Source organism: Taeniopygia guttata, chromosome 4 (assembly GCF_048771995.1).
Source record: "Taeniopygia guttata chromosome 4, bTaeGut7.mat, whole genome shotgun sequence".
Classification (NCBI taxonomy): domain Eukaryota; kingdom Metazoa; phylum Chordata; class Aves; order Passeriformes; family Estrildidae; genus Taeniopygia; species Taeniopygia guttata.
Window position 1 is genome coordinate 15642952 of NC_133028.1, and position 24061 is coordinate 15667012.

General features: G+C 38.6%; 1 long non-coding RNA gene across 2 annotated transcripts in view; it reads right to left on the minus strand.

Annotated features, from left to right (window-relative positions):
* LOC115494937 (uncharacterized) overlaps nt 1-24061 on the minus strand; it is a 54606-nt gene that overhangs the window by 19695 nt on the left and 10850 nt on the right. The window lies entirely within an intron of this gene.

The following is a 24061-nucleotide window of genomic DNA, read 5'->3' on the forward strand; positions in this document are numbered from 1 at the left end:
GCATTCCTTGCAAACACCAGGTGTAATATGTTCAGTTTTTACCTCTTCTAGTTGGAAGGTCTTTTTAGTCTGTCCTTGCAATACAACAGCTGTCAGCCCCTCAATAATTTTAGTTGCCCTCTTCCTTAATTGTTCTCTGTCCTCCAGAGAGCTCAGGATGACCTACTGCACTTCAGATGAGGGTTCTTTAAGGCTTTACATAGCAGTAAAATGATACCCTGTCTTGATCCCAAAACTCTTTCTGATCATGTCTGACAATTTTTCACTTTTCTAGCTGACATTTTGCATTGAACCAATTGCCTCAGAGAATTGAAATCAGTGATAACTCTCAAGTTCTCTTTTCTGTGTCACAATTACAAGATCAGCAGTATGTATATTTGAATTCAATGTTCTGCAGTTGTGTTACTGTACATTTATCTATAATGAAGTTCATTCGACACATTTTTGGCCCTCACTCAATTCTGCAAGGTGTTTTAAGAGTTCTTCTTCACCAGTGTGCCATTTGGAATCCTTAAAATCCATTAACTTGGAGATTTCATTGCAAACTCCCTTCTCCAGGTCACTAATGAAGGTGTTGAATAGGAATGGTATTAACACTGACCTTTGGGAGTCTCCACTAGTGACTCTTTTCCCCTCTGAAGTGACCTTAAAACTCACCTTTCTGGTTCCTAACATTTAATCAGATTGGAGTCCTCAAAAAGACCTTTCCTCTTGCTTCTTCAATAATCCCAGCTCTCTTTCTCCAGGGCTCTAGCCTGTACCAACAAAAAGTAACGTAGAAACAGTCTCAACCAAGGAATAATACCTATGGTTTCTTCACCCAGATCCTTTGTGTACTGAAAGATGCTTTTCTTTAAGGTCTCTTGCTACAATGCTAAAAAATTTTCTGGCCCCTCCTTTCATCTCTTATTTTTTGTCTTCTAAACAGTTCCACAGCTACTTATATCAACTCCCATCTTTCCAAATCAAATAGTCTTTTTCCTTATTTCACCACATAATTTGCTTTACTGATTTTCAGTGGATTAGAGGAAGTGCATTTGCTGTGATTAAGAGGTATACTATTTTCTCAAAGAAAAAATGGCTTCCTTAAATCTTCTTATATATGTTTTCCTTTAAACAAAATGTTTATATCAACAATTTAAAGAGAATTTAGCATAAGAGAAAGCTGTGTAATAATTTCATAACCAACACAAATGTCTAAAATTATCTGCCAATTTGTGACTTGGTTACATTTTCTTTACATAAATGATTTACAGATGAAGTACTAAACAGAACCCATTAAAGGGTTTTTCATCTAGCTAGCAACTTGCTGCTAGCTAATCTGGTACAGCAGGAATCATGTCAGAGGGGAATGATCAAAGAATTGAGCTACAAAATAAAGTAAAAAGGATTGGGTGACAACATTTTGATGTCTTATTGAGGAGAGAGTAAGGCTTGAAAACAACTTTTAACATTTGCTTGTACATTAAAAACTCAATTCCTGTGTAGCATAAACCAATTAAGGAAGGAGGGGTTATTTGTTAATACTATTTAAACTATAGGTGCTTTTCTGGTACTTATTAGCACCTACTTGTCTCCAATGACAAGTGAATATTTTTGATAAAAAAAGTCTTTGTTTAATTTTCAATACTGCACTTCTGGCTACCTACTTCATGATAAACAGATGCCAGCCAGATAAGATGGGGAAGGCTCTCCCCTTATCCAGCTTACTCAGCTGTGACCATCTCATTATTTGGGTCAGGAATTAGGAGTTGCTGGCTGATGGCTGATGATATTGGTAAGTCTCACAAAATGTTGAAAAGTTCTCCCGTGCTGCTAGCTACAAGGAGCACATATTGACTCATTTATAGCAGGGGTATTTCAAGATTCACAATCCATCAGGCCTTGCTATAGATATTTCTATAAAACTGAGGAAGGGCAAACACTTCTAACATAAGGAGAAAAGAAAAAAAAAGTAAATTAAAAAATCCCCGCCTTTTTCTCCCTTAAATGATCAAAGGGTGGAGCCCAAGGCCTACTCTAGATTAGAAATGAGAAACAGAGAAAAAAAATTAGATAAATGGAAGAAGAATGAGAAGTTTAAGGACCTCCTTTACAGATCTAAACTTTTGCTATCTGGAAATAAAAGAGATAAGACCAGCACAAAGTTATCTGACAACTAATTCTCATTAATAAGGCATTCAATATAGTCTATCAGCTCCTTTCCAGCGCTTTGTTTTCACAGTAATTTCACTCTGTAGGCTGCCATACAGAGGCAGGTTTACACCTTTGCTTTTCTTACAACAAAATCAAATATTTACAGCAAGGCAGATTTGACTTCACTGTAGTTATCATATGATTAAGTTAACACAAAGAGGTAACAATAAGCATTAACCACTTCCCTTGTGCTTCACTTAGCTAGATTTGGTCAGATTTTTTCTTCTGATTTCCATGTCAACATGACAAGAATCAAATCAGGTCTAACTAACAATGATGAAATAAAGAAAGATGAAAAAATAATGTTGAGACTGTTTGTTTGTTCCCTTCTGCTTTTCTGGTATTGCAAGGAGGGAAAATCAAATTCCTGGGAGACTTTTTGTTATCAGCTGAAACACTGGAAAAAAAAAAGTAAGATTTTTATCTTGATCTATGCTTTTGGAAAGTATCAGCTGTGGGTTTGTTACATAGATTGAACTGGGGGTTGGGGCAAGGATGGGAGTTAGAGAACAAACTGAAACTAGAGTTCCAGGGAGGTTTGTTTTTTTTTTTACTTAGAACACTAATTTCAGGTTAAATTATATGCAGAGGGGTTCTTATCTATGACAATTCAAGGGGCATTTTTAGTACATGGTGAGAACATGGAACTAAGGAGTTTGCTTATGCCCTGAATTCCAGACTTGAGACAAATTCTTTTGGCTTGATTTTCCTGGGAGAAATAGACCTGGGTACTGCCTATCTTTCTACAGTCTAGCACTAAGCAGAGAAGATTCTAATCTTCAATGTCTTAGCCCCCAGCAACAGGAACTATTAAGAATCACTAACCTTTCCTCAAAGATAAAATGCAAAAAGAAAGTCAAAGAACTGAAATTTTAAAGTATTACCTCACACTTTCATATTAACTGCCTCTTATTCCTCTGCCCTTTACTTGTAAATATATTTTTAAAGGGAAACAGTCCTGATAATCATTCAGGTGATATTAAAGATGGTAAGAACTGTCCTTTTAGCAACAGTTGATACAGACAGGAATAGCTGTAAAAGTTAAGTGTTGTTTCATTGAAAACAAAACTAGACAAACACATACTTAAATGTGAGGCAAAAGAACAAGAGACAGAAAATGCAGGTTTTTTGACAACCTCCCTGGTGACAAAGGCAGACACTGCACAAGGGACTACTACTGCTACCATGGGACTTGAGCAGTCTACACCAACATCAGCCTGCTTATGAAATTGCTTTCAGTATCTTTCCAAGTTATGACTACACAGCAGTGTCACAAAAGAGACCATTTAGCCACAGAGGTCAAATCAGAAAGCAGAGAAAAAATGACACAGGTATGAGGCTAAACCAGACAGTAGTAACAGGAGAACTGAATACCACAGCTAAGGTGCTTCTTCTGGTTCAGACAATTTTTATTACCTCTATAAATGCTCTTTGGAGTAAGGCATCTTATTAGTAAGTATTCTTAGTAGCCAGGTGCAGTTATGGTGGCTGAGCCCTCTTAGTTCAGTCTGGCCATTGGAGTAAACCCAGTACTAGCTGGGATGTTGCACTGAGCTTTTCATGTGCATACCCTGCATACCACAGATCCAGTTCTGTGAACAGGACAGGCAGAACGGTACCAAGGGATGACCTTTCTTTATACCAGATAGGCACATAATACAACTGGTAGGTCTGTCAGTAAGACCTTTGCTTTGGAAACAAATCACACTGTAGTTATATGAGACAATATATGTAACTGAGGGATTCCTAAGTAAACAGATTAAAAAAAACTGTATTTACAGACCTTATGTAATAGCTTAAACTCACTCTGGTTCATATTCAAAAATATCTACATTAGCAGTTTTTATTGTGGATCAAATATTGTCTGCCTTTCTGCAATCATCAGAAAATCAGTGTAAAAGTAAGAAAGCTGGCATAAACCTAATACCGTGTTCTGATTAAATACACAGAAATGCAACTGTGTGCTTGTGACTGATCCAGATTTAATTTGTCATGCTGGATGTTTCTCCAGAACGTAGATATGGTGTTAATGATCATGCAACCATAGCCACAGTCTCTTTTTCTTGCTTTGGCTTTTGCAAGCCATTTGATATAAAAACTGGATTGGATTTTTGTTACCTCTGACAAGAAGTCTAGGTCTCTGCTAAGCAAGGACACAGATTCAAATTCTCACTGTCTGACTTAACATGAGGATTCCTATGAAAATCTCAGATTGCATTGTCTTTGCAAAGCCCTATTTTGTGCTGTGTTTGCAAAAGGCCACTCACATTTCTGTGTCATGACCTACATAATTAGTTTTCCTTCTCTTGTGCTTTCTTTCATTCCTGGGCAAAGTTTCTCTACTTTGCAACTGAGTTAAAGACACTCTCGTCTTTTTCCTGTTGTCTGCCCTAGGCATTGCAAAATCATGCATGACATTCTTTAGCTCAAGATCCAAGATACAATGGGAACATCTGCCAGGTAACTTACTTGGAAAAGGTAAAAAACCCTGATCTTTCACCATTCTATAGGCTACCAAGGCAACTAAAGCTCTGCCTCCAAAGATGGAGGCATTTTATCAAAGGCAGGTGCCTTGATGAAAGAATTACAGCTCCCTCCAGCAGAGCCACAGGATAATGGTAGATGATGTCATTGCTGTGCCTCTCTCATGCTGTATAGCAGGATAAATGGACTGGTGAGAACTCAGGTGTTCCAGCAGAGCACTGTCAGCAGGACACACACCAGTATTTGCCAGAAGCCAACTTCCTGGACAGCAACTTTGCAGAAAAGGACTTTGGGCTCCTGGTGGACACCAAGTTGAACAAGAGACAGCACTGTGCCCTTGCAGCAAAGAACTGTTACATTTCCTTTTCTGCATTAGGAGGAATGTCACCGAAGGTGGACAGAAGTGATCCTTCCACTCTATTCTGCACTGCAGAGGTCACACCCAAGTGCTGTGTTTGTTTCTGCGCTCCTCAGTACAAGAAAGACATGGAGCAACTGGAGAGAACCAAGCGAATTAACACAAAGATGATGAAGGCACTGGAGCATTTCTCATATGAGGAAAGACAAAGACAGCTGGAACTGTTTAGTCTATGGAAGAGAAGGCTCTGAGGGGATTTCATCAATGTCTACAAATATCTAAAATGAGACCATAAAGAAGGAAGAGCCATTGGTGAAGAGTAGCAAAGCAAAAGCAATGGGCAAAAACAGAGAAGGTTCCGAGTATCAGTCTTTTACTGAGGGTGATTGAGCACTGGAACATATTGTCCAAGTAGGTTGTAGAGTCTCCATCCTTGGAGATACTCAAAAGTCATCTGGGCATAACCCTGGCAGCCTGTTCTAGCTGACTATCCTTTAGCAAAGGGGTTGTACAAGGTGGTTTGGGATTCTGCATACCTTCAAGTTATGCTTTCCCACCTTTAAAACTGTCCACCCTTTGGTTTGCAGTGACCTTTTGGAACAACCCATGGTGCAAATCCCTTTGCAGCAGTTTTGTAATGCTGTAACCTTTTCTCCCAGCAGATTTCCTAGTGCCATGAGTTTGTGTCAGGACTTATGCCAAAGGAAGCTGGCAGAACCCCAAGCAGAACCTTACATGGCATTTTAAGGAGCCTCAGAGGTAGCATGTGAAAAACAAACTTTCTCAACTACTATTTGTCATGGTAGCACAGCATTTCTAACCCTAAACAGACCCAAATTTTAACTTCATGGAGGTAAGGAATTATAACACCAAATTCCTCCCCATCTGAAAAGGTCTTATATTGACATAGTTGATGAAACTGAAATATACTCATTTTCTCCTTCATCCTGCTCTTATTTCACATTCCAGCCCCTCATTTCTAAACCCATCACCACAGCTGCCCATTTCACCCCAAGGATGCTCCTGTTCCAATTCTGAGAAAGACAGATTTGGCATCTATTGTTCCTTCTGAGGACTAAAAAAAAGCAAAGGCCAATAGATACTGAAAATGCTTAGAATTTTGTAGTAATTAAGATACTCAATTATCTGCTTATTTGTTTTGTTTTGTTTTTGTTCCAGTTCCTTAACAGTGGTTATTTTGAGAAAATCTGAACTTCCATTAAATACAAAAAGGGTTTTCTTTTTGGCAGAAAAAATTTGAAATTATCTGATTATATCCTATTCTCAAAATCCAAAAGATTACTATAAATATGTCACCATAGTTGATTTAATCAAACAGGTTCTGGTTGAGGTGGGGGATAGGAAAGGCCAGTACTTTTCTAGCCAGAGAAGACAGGAATACTAGCTTTTCATGCTTCTCATCACATGACTGCTGCTCTTAGCTGAACCCCAGATAATGTGTGGCTTCCTTTTCCATGCAGAAGCACTGGGCTTGGAGAGAGTTATACAAAAGTTTATTTCCTGCAAATCAAGTCCTGCCACACAGTTCACATTCTGCTCCAAGAAATAGGAGAGGATCCAATTGGAATAAGGAAATCTTCAATTACCAACACTTCCATGACACTTTGATGCAATAAATTTAGATTGTACTTATTATAGGACAAAGAATTTTGATGTATCTTTGAGCATGAAATATAATCTCTTAGTGAATCACCATTGAAAAAGCAGTTTGTGTTCAAGTATTCTTCAGTGAGATTCCACCCGAATCAAAGTATCTGAAGTTTCCCCAAGATGAATCTCATAATCAGAGGGTAAAATCTTCCTAACCTCTGAAGCAGAAGAGGAGTGCAGGCTAGCAGTGGTGCTCACTATAGAATTAATTAAATAAACTTTCTTCATTTGTGGAGATAGAGTTGATAGAAGCCTTTTAAAAGTTGAAAGTTGCCTAGGAAAATACAGGGGCCCAAAGTTTGGAATAGTTTAGCAGAAGACAGTACAGGAAAAAAATGAACTGGGGTCTTTGTTCCTGAAAAGCTGCAGTCAGAGCTAAGGGCCTGTAGAAACATTTAACAAGAGCAAAGGTGACCAATAGGAATAGACAAGAACTATTACAGTAGATTGACTTTGGTTTCTATTTATTTCTTAGTCCTCTATTACTGTTTATTTCTTAGTCATCTCTTACATCTCTTATATCTATACTGTCTGATTACTGGTAGATATTTTGTGTTTATTTCTTAGTCATCCATACATCTCTGTTAGGAGGGATATCAGACTAACAAATGAATCTCTGGTCTCATACAGCGAATTTTTGCTTTCATCCTTGGGGACAGAGAGGTGAAAGGCTCTACAGCTCATTAGTAGTGTCCTGTGATATAAGCACTAACTTTAAGCTGAAAAAACCTTACACTCTGCAAAGATAAACCATTTAAATATTAAGTATTAAATATTTTTGACCTTTACAGAACTCAAAGAGGCAAGAGTGTCCATTCTTTTTGTGAACTGACAAAACTTCACCTTCTGTACTGCTCTGCTTTTTTGAACCTACAAAGTCTGCAGCACCCAGACTGTGTACTTTTTAAACTATAAACATTAAACAAAATACAAATAGTTTTGAAAAAATGCATTGCAACCCAAATATTACCGCAAGGGCTAAATTCTTTTTTAAGTAGAACATCCAACAATAGAAAGCTATTCAAAAAATAATTCCAGTGATCTTTTCAATGACTCTTCTGTAGCATGCTGTTACTGTTTTTCATGCTTCATCCCCTGTGGCCATAATAAAAGCAAGGTATTTAGCTCAAAAACTTATTAATCACAACTACCACCTCTTTCATTCCAGGAAAAAAAAAAAAAAACATATATAAAAAGGAGTTCTCATCTACGTGAATCAGCTTATATAGAGGAGATCAATCCCTGTATCTTCAGGTCCCCTTTGCTGTTGGATTGTACAGTAGAGCAGCAGTGCTAGACACTGCAGCTGCTCAGTAGCTATTTATTATAATCCTATTCTTTTTAGGAAGAAATTGCAGTATAGTACTTAGAGCCATTAGAAGAAAAATAAACCAATATTTGTGTTTGGATCACAAAAGACAGAACCCCAGGTTCCTTGATAGAATAACCATTCCCCACTTGGTTAAAGAAGCATGTGAAAGTTCCTACATCTAGGGCTGAGAACAGCAAAGCTCTCCCCACCTTCCCAGCAGCAGAATCAGAAACCTCCATGCAGGTTCAGACACTGCCTACTGACAGGAACATAAAATGGCAAGCAGACAAACATAGATCAGCTTTCTGGACAGCTGGGTTCTGCCCTTTATTCAGCCAGCCTTTCCCAGATTCTCACTCCAAAGACATGTGTCCAGGAATAATGCCTGGAGGCACACAGGAATGGTGAGGTTTTCAGGTATTTTAACATAACTTCATGGGAAACCTATTGCTAGGAATTAATGTCTGATATGTTCCACTTTATAACACACCAGAAGGGAAAGATGCAGGGATAGAACTAATTCCTCTCAAGCTAAGGCTGCTGGATATCACATCATCCTAGATTGCCCACAAAAAGGCAAATAGCAAAGTTTGTGAGAGAAGAAACATTCCTGAAGATGTGACCAATGGATGTATCAGTTTTGTAGCACAAGAGCATCCCAGGGCACATAAGAGAAAACTGAGGTGCAGTCACACACATCCACAGTTTGTCTTTGACTGTATTATACCTCTCTCCATCCAAACAGCTGTGACTGAGCCTATGGGAATAAATGGAAGTCATCTTGATGCCTAACTGAGCACTAGGAGTGTAGTGTGGAATGAAAGATCTAAGCAAAGGATACAATACACAGACATCTGAACTACAACCCCTTAAAAGGAGTTGCAATGCTTTAGTAGCACTGCCTTTGCCCATTCAAAAAAATACATTTATTTTCTTAATTGCTGGACTTTTTTAGGAAAATATTTGGAAATTTACTTTTAAAATGCTGCAGTGAGCATTTCAATTACTATTATCGTCTTCCTCCTCTGTCATGCTCAGGGACTGATAACAATCAGAGAGCCCAGATGCCAGTCTGTATATTATAGTCTCAGCCAGGGTATTTGGCTCCTTGGTGAGATCCACAGGCAGTTATTCTGGCAGCTCTCAAGTGGTCCCTGCCTAGAAAATGATTAAGGCTGTCAACTGACTGCTCAGACTACCCTGTTCTGGACATCTGGGCTCTTCTCCCCTTCCCTAACTTGTAACAGAACATCTGTTCTGTTCATGTACTGCACTTGTGCAAGCGTGCATCCATTCATTTATTAGCAAGGAATTGAGAAAACCATGTTTATATAGGTCCCTTTTAAGTCACAAAACATATGGTTATCCCCTAGTCTAGCATGATTTCCCATAAATTGGAGAGAAAGTTTCAAAACAAATAGAGAAATAACCATGGAAAGCTGTATCTAAGAAAAGGTCTCTACACACATGTAGGTGTGTAGCAGGTGATGCATATTGCCTGTTGGTTTCCTCTGGAATCTGAAGATCACTTGTTTTAACAAGTGCCTAAGAAAGCTGCCAGATACTCTGTAAACGCCAGCTCTGACCTTAACCAACTCTTTGACTTCCTGCATAGAATTTCCTCTCCATCAAAAGGGCCAGAAACACTCCATATGTGGCTGATCTCTCAACAGCATTGCCCTTAAACTGTTTATTATTTCTTGAATGCCATAGAGGTTTCTGAGGTTGTGTGGCACAAAGGGAAAAACATTGTCCCTGTCCTGTAAGACTTTATCTAAATAAGACAGAACTCTTAGTGCAGACATTCAAAGTAATACCACACAGCAGAAAGAGATGAAAGGCCAGGCTCAAAATTTCATCACTCAACTCTATTATCTAACATTATTGCAGAACATGTGTGCTTTCAGTAAAGCCAGTGTAAAGATTTTCTTATATTACCCACATCAAGACAGAAAGTGACAAAAATCAGACCTGTTTGACATAATCATTCTGTCCAAAATCTTAGCGTAGATGGCACAAAATCACCAGGTGCTACACTGGAGGTGGTGGCTAAATGTTTTGAAGAAAGCCTGGACTAAATGCACATGGAAGTTACTGTAAGGTTACACATAGCTAGGTATCTAGCACTCAGTAACTATTTCTGTGCCTGGCTCAGTAATGGACACACTTAAAAGGGTAAGAATCTGGAGGAAAATTGCTTGTGTTTACAGCCAGGAGGAGAATGCAGTTAGGTAGTTATTGGGGCACAGATGACACTTTGTAGGTTTCCAGCCTAGCCTGCTTCATGGCAAATGTGTGTATATACCCACATGCTTTGAGAAGTAACTTTATCCCAGCAAATGGGCACAGTGATGTTGAAAGAAGTGAGCAGAATTCCAGGCACAGCTGGAATCACTCAATTATGATTGCAAGAAAGCTGGAAATGAAACTGATACGGGAAAGTCATTAAAAGGATTCCAAAGCAAAAACATGGTCTAAAGAGTAATTTTCCAGAGAAAATGGATTGGATTGGTAAGAATTAATTGAAAAATCTGAATATTGAGATATGTGAAATATCTGAGCTCTATTTCTGTCACACGTGCTGTTCTAGACTTGCTTACTAAGAGAATGTTCCCTCTGCAACAGGGCAAGGATACCTAGTTCAGATGTAAACCAAAGGATAACCTACCCAGGCATTTTGTTTTTTATGCTTCATGGTATTTCAAATCCTAGACTAAATTCCCATAAATGAAGAACAAACATGACTACTTACTGCCTACACATGCCCATCTGCTCAGATGGCACAGCTCCCACTAACAATTTAGTTGGGCAGTTTCACTAAAGTCTAGGTGCCAAACCAGCATACGTTTCAGAAAGATAAGTCTGTATGACACTACAAGCACCATTTCCTCTGCAAGATTCTCTTGTCTGGGACAGGTTTGAAGATGAGCCATCTAATGCTCCCTGTTTGCTGAGTTTCATAGGAAACAAGAGAATGCAATCACAGTCTGACTCCTGATCTCTTGGTCTGCCCTCTTCTTTCATACAGAAGTTTGGCAAATCTCAAACAGATTTGACAGAATGGTTTCAAAGTTACTATTTCTCTTTACATTTTGTTGAAATGAATGTCTGGTTAGTTGAGACCAGTGTTCAACTGTGTAAACTTAATCCTTACTAGACATGAGAAAATCTCCACAAGTGATTCTTGTCTTACCTGTGCGAAAAGCTACTGCCAGAAGTTCACTGGTACTAGACAGAAGTGAGTCCAATCATTAAACACAGTCCATAATAAAGAGGACAGATGCTCACAGAACAACGAGGTTTTGATCACAGTTTCCATAAAAGTATGCAACTAAACCAAATACCTGAAGGCAAATACTGAAGAATCCCAAAGAGTTTACAAGCATTTCTTATTTACAAGTGTCTTTCCACCACTCAAACACTCCATGTGTGTAGTAGAATAAATTGGCAGCACTCTCAGCTTGCACAGGGCAAGCACAGTGCCATCCACCTACACGTAGCAAGAGTGCATCAGAATATCTGTTGGATTTTTCAGATTTTGCAAGTTCCTCAGTAATTTCCTAATGAATGCTACAGAACTTGGAAAACTCAACAAGTTCTTTCACACTATTCTGAATGTTCAGTGTCATCCATCAAACACTCGGCCTCAGGAGAAAACCCATTCAATGAACAAGCCATGGGCTTCTGCAGTGTAAAAGAAAGGCCTATATGTCAGCTTTCCCTGGCTGGTACAGTCCAGTCCAAGTACCTTGAGCCATTTCACTGATAAGGCTACTTGCAAAGTTACACAGAAACTCTCAGTCAAAGACACGTTGAGCTCTAAAGACCGGTGGCAGCGAACGAGCTGGTTTTCAGTCTCAACAAATGGCAGTGCAGAGTAGAATGAGGAAACACGGGTTGGTTTCCAACCACAGTGATAACAAAACTCATGCATACTGGCCAGGAGAGAGGGCAGTTGTTTATTTTTTCAGCTTCAAAAGAAACCCAAATCCCCAAAACTCTCCGCATAGACAGGTGAGCTCTACAAAGCAGCTGTTGTGGCAAGGGATACGAAGAACTACCATATTTGTGCTTGTAGTGTTGATGTAACCACATAAAAATCAGTCACAGCTGTCCTGGCTAAAACAAGGAGGAAAAGGACACGAAGAGAACTGGATTAACAGTACTGAGGGAGATGGCCAGCACCCACAGCATGCAATTAATATCATTCTGGCAGGAAGAAAGAACATCATCCCATTTCCTTTCAAATGCACTGTGGCCACAGATAATTCACCTCTACCAAAAAAGAGCAAAATTTAATCTGGATGGATTTAATCTGGATGGATTTAATCTGAACTGTATTGGTATTCCCATCATGAAACCTGCCCTAAAGTGGAACCCTCCCAAACTAGTATGTTGCTGTCAGAAAAGGCAGACCATCCTTACAATACAGAATTCATTGAGAGAAATAATTTGTACTGATTTTAAATTGACATTTTGTACAATAGTATTTTGATTTCATTGTGTTCGTCATTTGGCAGCAGAGGGAACTTAAGTAATAACAAATATTTTCTTTGGCAAAACTAATTTCAAGATTAGCATTATCATAACTGATACTCTATTCTGGAAAAAGCATTCCTATTATAAATAGGGAATTTTGCAGGTATATTGGCTCTTTTGACCTTGCTGGATCAAATGCAGCACTGTATCTGATAGTAGTTGATATTCTACAGAATAGCTTCACTGGAGTTTTGCCTATGAACAGCGTCACACGGCAGTGCAAAACAGGCAAATACAAAACAGACCAACGAGTTATCATTTTGAATTTTCTAACACATTCCTTGTGTTTTCTGAGAACTTTTTACTCTGTTAGATAAAATTGGAGAAGATTTTTGAAGGATCCAATTTTGCTGGCAGTCACTCCTCAAACTAAATCAATAACTAACAATTTTTATAGCAAAGCTCTTTCAATCTAAATGGCTGCAGTGCATGTGCATAAACTGCAGTAATGTTTATTGTATACCAAGATGGAAAAGCTAGACTTTAGATTGTGTAACTTTCCATAACACAGTTTTCCTGAGGGCTCTTCAGCTCAGCAAGCAGCCAAGGAAAGGGAGGGTGAATGCAGCAGATCTGTTTCTTTCCAGCTTGAGATACAGATGAGGCCCCACCCAGCAAACCAAACCTTTGGCGGTCATCCACAAGATCCTCCAGGCTAAGGAAAGAGGAGCCATGGAACAATATAGCAGCACAAGCCCTCCTCAGCCTTTCACTCTGGTGCTTTCTCACAGAAATAAACTGCCCTACATGGCAAACAAGGCTGTTGAGCTTATGGTGCTCCATAACTGTAAACATGGATTCTAACATGCTGGCTTTTGCCCTGTTTCAATATGGCAGAAGCTACAGATTTTTCTTATCCATTCCTCACTGTGTCCATTGTTCGGGGCACAAACAGGATAGACTCTTCAATGCAGACAAACATATTCTCTTTCTGAACCTAATTATCAGTCAAGCAACAGGAAGACTCTTTCATCTGAAATTTAAGAAGGAATCAGAATTCCCTCAAATGACAAGTTTTTACTGCAAGATCAATGTGCAAATAATTTGGTAGAACATCACCATCTGGTGGATACACCCACTGACAATTTGGCATAAATTTTTTCTTTATCTCCCTGGTAGTTCTTCAGCACATTGAAGACTATTACATCATAAGATTACAGAAAAAAATACATTCAATCAATCCATTGGCAATCTGTAACTTCCTCTTAGAACAAAACAGAAATCTGCAAAAAGTAAGAGGGGTGTGGAGAATTCCTATCTTCATATACCATTGTAGGTGGCAGACCTGTAAATAGAGTCCAGACAGGTGAGGTTACTCAGCAACTCTTCCAGCCTGCTGTGGAAAGACCCTATCCTTTGTGAAAAATAGCACCTCCTCCAAAGTCAGAGAGAAAATAGTGCTTGGTTACCAGTTGGTTAAACAAGGCATTCCACACCAAAGCTGAGATTTCTTTTTCCTTTTACACTCAGAACTGAGCAATTAGTCTCACTGTTGATAGGAATCGTCTGCTTTGCACAGTCCCTACTCTCCAGCATGTCAGCAAAGTGCAAGATGCCACCCTTTTCACAAGCTCTAACTGGATAGTGGAGAAAAAGGGGAGGAAGGGAAGAAAAAAAGGTCCATACTGTCTATGAAGCAATTCTGTCAGTTGAAAATTGCATTCCTAAAAACCCCATCTACCCTTAGACCTTGCATCTCATATCACAGAATCACAGAACGGGTAAGGCTGGAAGGGACCTCAGTGGCTCATCTGGTCCAACCTCCCTGCTCAAGCAGGGCCATCCCAGAGCACTGGCACAGGATTGCATTCAGATGGTTCTTGAATATCTTCAGTTTAGGAGATTCCATAACCTCCCTGGGTGATCTATTCCAGTCCAAGGTCACCCACACAGTAAAGAAATTCTTAGTCACATTCAGGTGGAATTTCTGGATTTTACTGGGCATCAGGCCCACTGCTTCTTGTCCTATTGTTTGGCAGCACTGAGCAGAGCCTGGCTCCATCCTCCTGCCACCCTCCCTTTAGATACTGACAGACATTGATGAGCTCCCCTCTCAGTCACCTCCTCTCGAGGCCGAACAGGCCCAGCTCCTTCAACCTGTCCTCACAGCCGAGATATTCCAGTCCTGGACCCCCAGGTCCTTCTCTGCAGAGCTGCCAGGTCAGGCTGCTGCTCAGCCTGTGCTGGTGCCCAGGGTTATTCTTCTTCAAGTACAGGACTATGCATTTGCCTTTGTTGAATTTCAAACAGTTCTTCTCTGCCCATCTCTCCAACCTGTCTGAAACATGATACTGAATATGGTATTTTCTGTCTACTTTATTTTCTTGTTGTTGTTATTTTGTTTGAACCAAAAGCCCTATAAATAAAATACATATATGGCAGTCTGGATAATTTTCTCATAGCATTAAAAAAACCCTAGGGTTTTTTGGTCTGTTTCCCATTTGTAGGAACTCTCATCCTACAGTTTCATGTAAGACCTGTAGAAATGAGCCTTGTGTGATCATTCTCTGTGTCTCGGTGTTTGTCTGAATGTCCACCTGCAGCCTTCAACCAAAATTTGAGAAAAGGTAGTGGTGTCTACATCCATTGTGTTGTGGCAAGTTCCATGTCTCTATGATGCCGTTTGGGTTTTGTTTTTTTTTCTTTTATATGCTTGCTCTATTCTTCACACATACATTTGTAACTCTGTCACCTATTTTATTAGTTACTAGTTTTCCCAGTTATTTTCCATGATCTTTCCCTAAGCATAAAGACAAAACAAATTCCAGAGCTCCAAGGGTACAACGCCCCTGTCCTATCTTGGTTCTTCCTGGGAACCAAGGCTGAGAACCACTCTGTGAGATACATTCTCATGGACAAAGTACAGCCAGTGCTGAAGGGGGGGCTCCAAAGAAGGGGCTTCACCTGGGGGGGAATTGCATCACTATTTGTCCTCCTAATCAAAGAGGACAAGTGGTGCCTTTTATCAATTATGCTAATTTCCCTAAACCTATATAAACATACTTACCTCTGGGGAAAATGGGCTTTTGTGGATATCTTTCCATAACTGCTCCTGAAGGCCTTCAAATAAAGATCCCCTTTTATATTACCTCCTTACTAAAATTATCTCCAGTTTCATTTCCAGGTTGGGCAAAAGGCAACACTATGCTGATAAATAAATAATGGGATTGAACTTCGACCATCAGGGAGACTTGTACAACACAGAGACTGCAGAGAGTATAGAGCTCAGACTCCCAGAGACAAAAGTGCTCCAGTCACTGAAGAAAAATTTAGACAAGATACTGTGAGACAATTAAGGCTAAATACTAAACCCCATGGCCCTCCATTGCAAATTAACACAATGCCTTTATACTTTTTGTAACTTACACCCTTGTAGCACAAATCCTTTAGCCTGGCATGTTTAAAAACTACATTATACTGAAAACTTAGCAAAGAAAAAGCATAAATGTCACACTGATATCATTAGAAATTTATTTTGAGCAATTTATATTATGTTGCACGATATTAAAGCAGAGGTAAGAGTAGCGCAAGAAAATCTTTTGGGTGAGATTTTACATAATGAAATGAAACACACAGCTGCTTCACACTGTGGTTGTCAGAAGTTTGTACCATAAAGTTTCCATGAAAGCCTGTGATGAGCAGTGACAGGGTGAAGTAAGGCTCTACAACTGCTCAAAAAAACTTGAAACACTGACAAATAATGGATTTAAAAATAAGGATTTTCAGGCACTACCAGAAAAAAAAAAAAACCAAAAACACAAACAACCTTTTTTAAAAAACATAAATCTGTACCAAGAAATGCATAAAAACTAGCACTACCACAGAAAATCAAGAGTTAACAGCAAAACACTGATTCTTACTTGTGAGTATGTGGGAGGTCCCAGGGCAGGATATGACCTGAGAGACAAACCTGTATGCTAAAAGATTGTAAAGTCTCAAGGGGAATCAACACACCTGAGAAGTGTTTGAAATACCTGGAGTTTTATAATATATTTTAAACAAAAGATCTTCTAAAGACAGCCAAAATACATACACAGAAGATGACAGGAAAACAGGATCAATAGCAGATCAGAGATAGACATCCTTAAGACACTGTCAATAAAAAGAAAAAAAGCACTGTTTTTATTCATTGTTGTAGCAAGAGCCACTTTGAAAAAAAAATGTTTAAAAGCAATTAAGCAATTTTACAGAAATAGTCTGGGATTTTGTGCAAAGCGAGAGAGACTCCACGCTTGCCTCATCTCCTAGAAGCATCCCATATTCTTAGATGTGACGTTGCCATGACAACCACAACTTGGTGACCTCGTTATTTCAACCTAATCCTGCTTTGAAATTATAGTTGCTCCACCCTTTTGCCTGGCTAGCCTGATAACATAATCATTGTAAATGAGGATGGAAAAACACAGCAGGATACCATTCCCCTAGTGGCATGGGACTAGTCTCACCTTATCAGGGAAACAGAGCAACAATTAAACTGCCCAAATCTAAAAGCCCAAAAGTAGATTTTTATTTTTGTTGTCGTTGTTTTGTTTGCTTTTTTTTTTTTTTTTTTTTAATATAATATCTTGTCAGTACAGGGATTCAGTTTTAATGGGGGCTTTTGGGGAAATTCCTTTTAATTTAATTTAATGTCTTTATCAGGAAATTAAAGAGTAATAAGGGGTAGTTCTTCTTAATTATGCATTTGTTTTGACTAACAGCTGGAGAAAGATTTAGGATACAGACGAATGGTCAGGACAGAACTTGTTTAGCAAATCAGATTTGGGTTTTTAAGTTCAAGCTTGTCTTGCTCTATTTGAACTGGTTAAAGCAGTGAGTATGACAAAATCCCAACTGCAGACATTGTGGAAATACGTACTACTTAATACTTTACTTACTATAGCACTATTTACTTTCTATTATAATACTTTCGATGTTTGCTCACATGTCACAGGTACATTACTGTAATTCTGTGGTTATTACACATGTGGGCAACAACCATACCAACACTTTCTTGACTCTTTGGGGAGGTAATTCAGAGTTTTGTATGTACATAGGACATATGAAAGCTAGATGAGGAAAATGGGGAGGAAATAACTTTAAAAGAACATAAATTTGGAGCTGTTGGCATGTGATCCAACAGAAGCACCATAGATTTTAGTTCACAAAATCATTTTGGGACTGTTCTTACATACCTGTGTATGTAAGAACATACATACCAGTTTCTGGTATGTTAAGACCAGAAACCTCCAGTTTTTGTCAGAGAAGTCTAATTTCTCCCTTTCTTGGTGTTTGCATATTTTAATCTGTTTAGGGACACATTTTACCTTAGAGGTTGTGATATTACATGAGACTTCTTGAAGGAACACCCTGCACAATGAGGCAACTAGATTTGTAAATAATGGTCATTATTAGAAGAAGATGGCAAAAAGGAAGAAGGAAAACTATTTTGACAGAGAAGTACAAAGAACTATTAGCTTGCTTGGTACCGATACAAGACTTCTGTTATTATGGTTACTTTCAGAAGGGTAAGAAATATTTCCTCAATCCTAACCTTATGTGCCTCCACTAGCAAAGGGGCTGAGTCAGCCTCTAAGGATATGAACTCATGATTCTAGAAAGAAACTCTACATTTTAACATTTGGAGAGTTGTTCTGCTAAATTGTTCTTTCCAGCTTTCTTGTCACAATGAGAAGTTGGGTGATGCCCTCTAAAATCAATCACCAAGGACCCCATGCACAAGCAAAAGTACCTATCGGGCACCCATGGATTCAGTGACCAGCTAGGGAAACCTTTTTCCAGAAAGTGCTTTATTAACAGTATAATCACAAGTCTGTTAGAAGTCTGAGGTACCTGATGAAATAGTAAGGCAAATAAAGTGATGATTTCTGGTAAGGCACAAAATTTTTTTTTGAATCCTAGTACAGCAGTGCTTGGGGATAATTTTCCCGAGTAACTAATACAAAAATCCCAAAGCACTATAGCCATGTAGCAGGTACAACATGATGAGCTGAAGGCTGAGCTCTTTTCTCTGTACCTTGAAAACACCTTTGTATTCAAAAGCATCTGCAACAGGCAGAGCTAAACCACCACTTGCCTCTGTTTGAAAACTTGCCACTCCCAGCTGAGAAAATGAAACCACTGACAGTTTACACAAGTCACCTTCACGTAGGATCAGCACAAGGCATCTCAGGCACAGAGAACTCAGCTTTTCTCCACAAAATAAACAAAACAAAAAAAAAAAAAAAGAAAAAGGTAAAAAAAAACCCCACCCAAACAAATTTAAAAAAAATGGAGACAGATCACCAAAACACACAGTTTCCTCCATGAAAGGACCCCTTAACATACCCTTGGCCTTCCTTCCCCTTCAAATGAGGTACTTTGCTGCCAATATCTAACCATTAAATGATTAGAGGAGAAGAAATGTGAACATAATCATTAGACTTTTTTTTTTTTTTCCTTGAGTTGTTCAGCAGGGGTTAGAAATCAGTCTCCATTAAAATATTTTTCTTAAGCTCTGTTGAATCCCAAGTGCAGAGAATAGACATGAGTAGGAGATGTTTTTACAGCACTGCAGCAAAGGAAGCAGGTTTTCCTTCACTAAAAGGCCAAAGTTCATTTTCTTAGAATAGCAGCATACATTCCAAAATGGTGCCTCACATTTACCAAGAGCTATCAGGGAAAGAGTGAACAAGATTTATGTCCAGATTCAAATTTAGTTCTCCTACATACAATAGTAAAAGGCCAGACCATTCAATACTTAATCAGGTTTAGAGTCTGATTTTTCCAGCCTTGCTTGAGATCACCATATATCTTTTGTGCAGGCTGATTAATCCCTCTAACTACTGATTCTAACACATGAGCAGGAATCTAGAAGCCCCAAATGAAATTCTAAGCAGGAAGTGTACTTTGACAATTGATTTTTGCATCTACAATCTGACTTATTAATCTATTACAATCTAGTTTGCTTACTCTTTTCAGAAAAAGGAATATATTCTCCCTGTTACATTTCTGGTCCTGGATTTGAACAGCAGCTAAAATCATTCTGTATTCAAAAAAGCTAAAATACTGAGGAAAAAAAAATGCTATGAACTCTTCCCTGTGCAGTTAAAAGGGCACTGCATAGCAGACCCCTTCCTGAATTTGAGGGACACGACTCCTTACTGACCCTGCTATGGAAAATGTAGGTATGAGGTTTTATAGACAATACAAAAGTTATTATGTACAAATGTTTTTCTGCTTCGTACGAATTTAAAACTGAAATCAGAACAAAGCTCTGCCTCTCTCCTAGATCAGTAGTGACATCTAGTGCCCAAAGGAGCCAGCTCCAGAGGAGCCGATTTGTGCTGGCCTGGATTACACTACAAAAACTGCAGGGTGTGGCAGGACATAAACCAAATAAAAGACGACATTAGCTGTGGGGTGATTTAAATTTACACAGAAACGCTACATCTCCTTTAAAGAACAATATTCTTCAAATCAAAAAGATGGAAGGGATGTTTTCGTAAGCAGGAAAGAAACGGTTTGAACAAGTAGAATGTGAAACCCAGGAAGGCTCTGGCGCATTCCTGCACATGAACCATGTCCACAGTACATGGAACAATCCCTAGTCCTAAAAATCTAATTTTTATATCTCATTCAGAGATGATAACTATCAGAAGAGAGTGCAACTGCTCCTTATTATGGTCCAAGTTCTTGCTGACACAGAAAAGTCTCACCAACACAGCTGTAGTGCAATATGTTATTCCACTTAACCTACACCAAAGTAGATCTCTCTATATCTGGCCATACTAGCATAATAAAAATCACTTGGTTACTGATCATTACCTGGATCAATGACTTGTGGTTGCAGGGCAATGCTGAAAAGGCTACAGTCTCCTCAAAAGGCTTGTCCTGTATTGTCATACATTTTATATAATATGACTTGGGAAGTGCTATGGATATGTATCCCATTTAGGTGGCTGGTCCTTATCTCTAGGTCACCTTTACTTTGTGCCATGCTATCCACACTGTGGATACCATGTGATGGTAACACAGAAGCTGCAGTAATGCTTTTCACTCTTATGGAAACAGGCTTTGCTCCTGGTGGAAAGGATGCCACTTTCTACCTTTCTACCTGGAGGAAAAAAAAAAATCACCTTTTTTCCAGGTTTTTCACCAGGTTTAAAGTTTGGAAAATTCTTTGTGCTGCATTTGAAATAGAAAAGTTTAAAAGATGTCCAGGAATAATGTTAGGAGACATTCTAGAGGAAGAGATTGGTAAAAAAGGGGAAAAAATAGAATTTGAGAAAGAAAAACCTGGGCAAACTCCACACCAGAAGAGATTAGCAATAAAATGTACACTCTAGCTCAAAAGACAAATGTACAGTTCAAAAGTGAAGTCAATTCCTTATGCAATATATCTCACACTATACTTACAGTGGAAGAAATATATTTTTAGTCTCATAGGAAATAATGGAAATTAAAGCCTTCGTCAGTCTCCTTTATCTTCACTTTGTGCTCATTTCTCAGAGAAAGTGACTCCACGTTGCAGCACAGTAGAGATGCAGGCTTGTAATGTCCAAAGTGGAGGAACCATGCTGATTTGTGCAAGGATGTTGCACAAAACAGTTAAAATAAAGCAGCTGAAAAAGAACTTGGGTGAAAGGAGACACATCCATGGCCAGCAGCAAAGAGATCATGAACCACACAGCCAGAAAGCCTATACAGATTCTTGGAGTATTTTAGGCAGATGCACTAGAAAAAGTGTTCAGAAATACAAAAGAATGCTACATGTTCTTTGAATTTCTGATATAAGAAATAGTAGGGACTGACAACAGAGAAGGTTTAAGAATTTTGTGTTACCAAAAGGGGACAAGCTGCACCCTGGACCAATTAGAAAAAAAAAAAAAACAAACAAACAACCCACACAATGATTGGCAGTGTCAGAAATACATGTCTTGTTACACTCAAAAATATCTGCTCAGTGCAAACATATCCCATTAGAATTCACTTCTGCTCCTATCTCTACCACAATCTATATGAGACCTCTTCAAAGGAGGAGGAAAAAATTCCAGCAGAGACCAATTGATTATCCCAAGCTAACAGCCCTGGAAAAGTCCTCAAAACAAGCACACAGATCAGAGAAAGGGAAAGGTCCCATGTTTCACTCATTATGTCTTTTCACACTGCCTGCAAGATAACTAGAGACTCGCCAGTTACCTGGGCTGTTTGGTACAGAATATAGGTAAGTTTGAATCAACAAAAACTTTTATTCCTCTTCAATCTGCGAGCAAGACAGTGGTTACTTTTAAATGGAGAAGCAGCAAAGACTTCTGAACTCAGGAAAACCTCTCTCTGTGGGGCTGGTCTTTGACAAGCAGCTTTCACCCTGGCCCTGAGTCTCTGTAGTATAGCTAAGGGATCCATGGGAAGTGAAATATAGCCATTATTTGACCTTTATGAAATTTCTAAGAGTCAGAATCACTACTGGAAAACCTTTAGGGGTCCACAAAAGCAAGAAACAATGACAGTCATTGCCTTAAATTGGCAGGTCTTTAGTTTTATTCCTGTCTTCAATGTGGGCTGGCTGTGACCTTACAGAAAGTTCACTGGGTCATGTTTGAGGTTAAAATAATCAGCTGTATATTGTAATATCTCCTGTTTATACCTTAGGTTGAAGTGAACTTAACTATATCTTGCATTAAGATTTTCAGCTTTCTTCATGTGGTATCTTGCTTTATAAATAGTGAAAGAATGGTCAATATCTATTCACAGCATAATTATGTATTTGCTAATTACTGTAGATTACACCTGAAGTGAGGTGATCACACACTTGTTAGCTCCAATTACAGAAAAAGCATTAGTCAGAGCTTTATAGCACAGAATAGATTTTGTAGGTATTAAATAGATGTTTGGCTTATTGCTGTACAATTCCTATTGTATCAGTGTGAGTACCTTAAATATCCAAAGGTTATAGCCTCTGATATTTTTCAGTTTTGTGATCTGAAATGCTGAATTGCAAAAAAACCCAGGTGCACATGCACTAGGGTGATGAGGGAGAGAGATTATATTGATGTTTCATAAAATGATATGTACACAGTTCAATAAGAAAACCCTTTACCTTCTGTGTAAAAATTCAACTTCTCCCCAAATGAAACAGAGCATTAAGATTCAAGAACATAACCTTGTAATCAGATCTATTATTTCTTTGCATCAACCCTTAGATTCTTTCCTGTGTGTTTTTTTGCCTAATGATCTTATCATTAAGTTCAACAAAATTGAGTGTAATGTACTGAAAATACACTCAGCTGATATTGAACTTGTTGATGAGGAGTGTAGGCCTGTTAAAATTGACAAAACTGACAAGTTCTCTATTTTCCCCTTACTTTATTGCTCTTTGCTTCAACATGTAGCTTTGCAAGCAAAAAACCTTTATTGCTTGCTGGTTGAAAAGAAAGATCATACTCAGGCATACATTTCATTAGTCACGACTCAAACTCTTTTATCAGTCTTCGATGTAAATTCCAATTTGTTAATGGTATGTAGGTACAAAGGCAAAAATATAAATATTTCATGGAGTTCTAGAGACTATCACTGACAAACTAAGGTCATAATTCTATTTCTGTATCAGGGAGGTGATATTTTCTTAAAAATATTTTCTTGGAGATACAGGAGCAGCAAAAACATCAGCAAAAATTTATGCTTTGGTTTTAGTGGTGCAATCACTGCCAGACTGAGTGCTAAATGCACGGGTTGCTGCCCAGATTGTTTTTGCTGAAAAACCACTGAAAGATCTAGTTCACTACATGACCCCAAACCAGCTGCACTAATGCATCAGAGGGTAGACATGAAGAACTGTGAGCAAAAAGCCAGGAAAAGGAATGGTACATTGCCTAAATGCAGAGTTTCAAGACCATATTTCTAAGCAGAAAAATTCTACCAAGAAAATCTGTGCTAACTTTAATTCTTGTGACCACCTCAACACTTTGTGAAGCTAGACTGAGCACCACATCTATCCACAAAGATATTTGGTGATGTGTTTCAACAAATAGGCCTGTAAATTGCCACAAAAGCACAAGCAAGGGAGGTAAATTAGTGCAGAAATGGATATATAGGTCAATGGAAATGCTGTCTGTTTCCAGGGCCAAATCAAGTTATAGCCAACACAGTCTGTGCCAACCCTCAGAAGAAAATTGGAAGCACTTCACTCATTTTAAAAAATGTTAAATATTAATAATCCAATAAATATGCCAGAAAAATACAATATAACTAATGCATAAATATCTACACATTAATTTAGGCTCCTAGTTCAAAATATCCAAGGCTTTGCCATTACATATGACACAAGTCAAAAGAGTATTTTACCAATCACAAAACAAAGAACCTCAAAATGAACGAAGCTGCTTTGTACATTGTGATTATCATGGCAATATTAAATCTTATTTTTGTACCCTTTTAATATCTGATTCCCCTCAGTCCTTTTCCAGTCCAACCTATCTACTTTATCTCCAACTAGAATCCTTGCACTTGCTCTAAAAGGA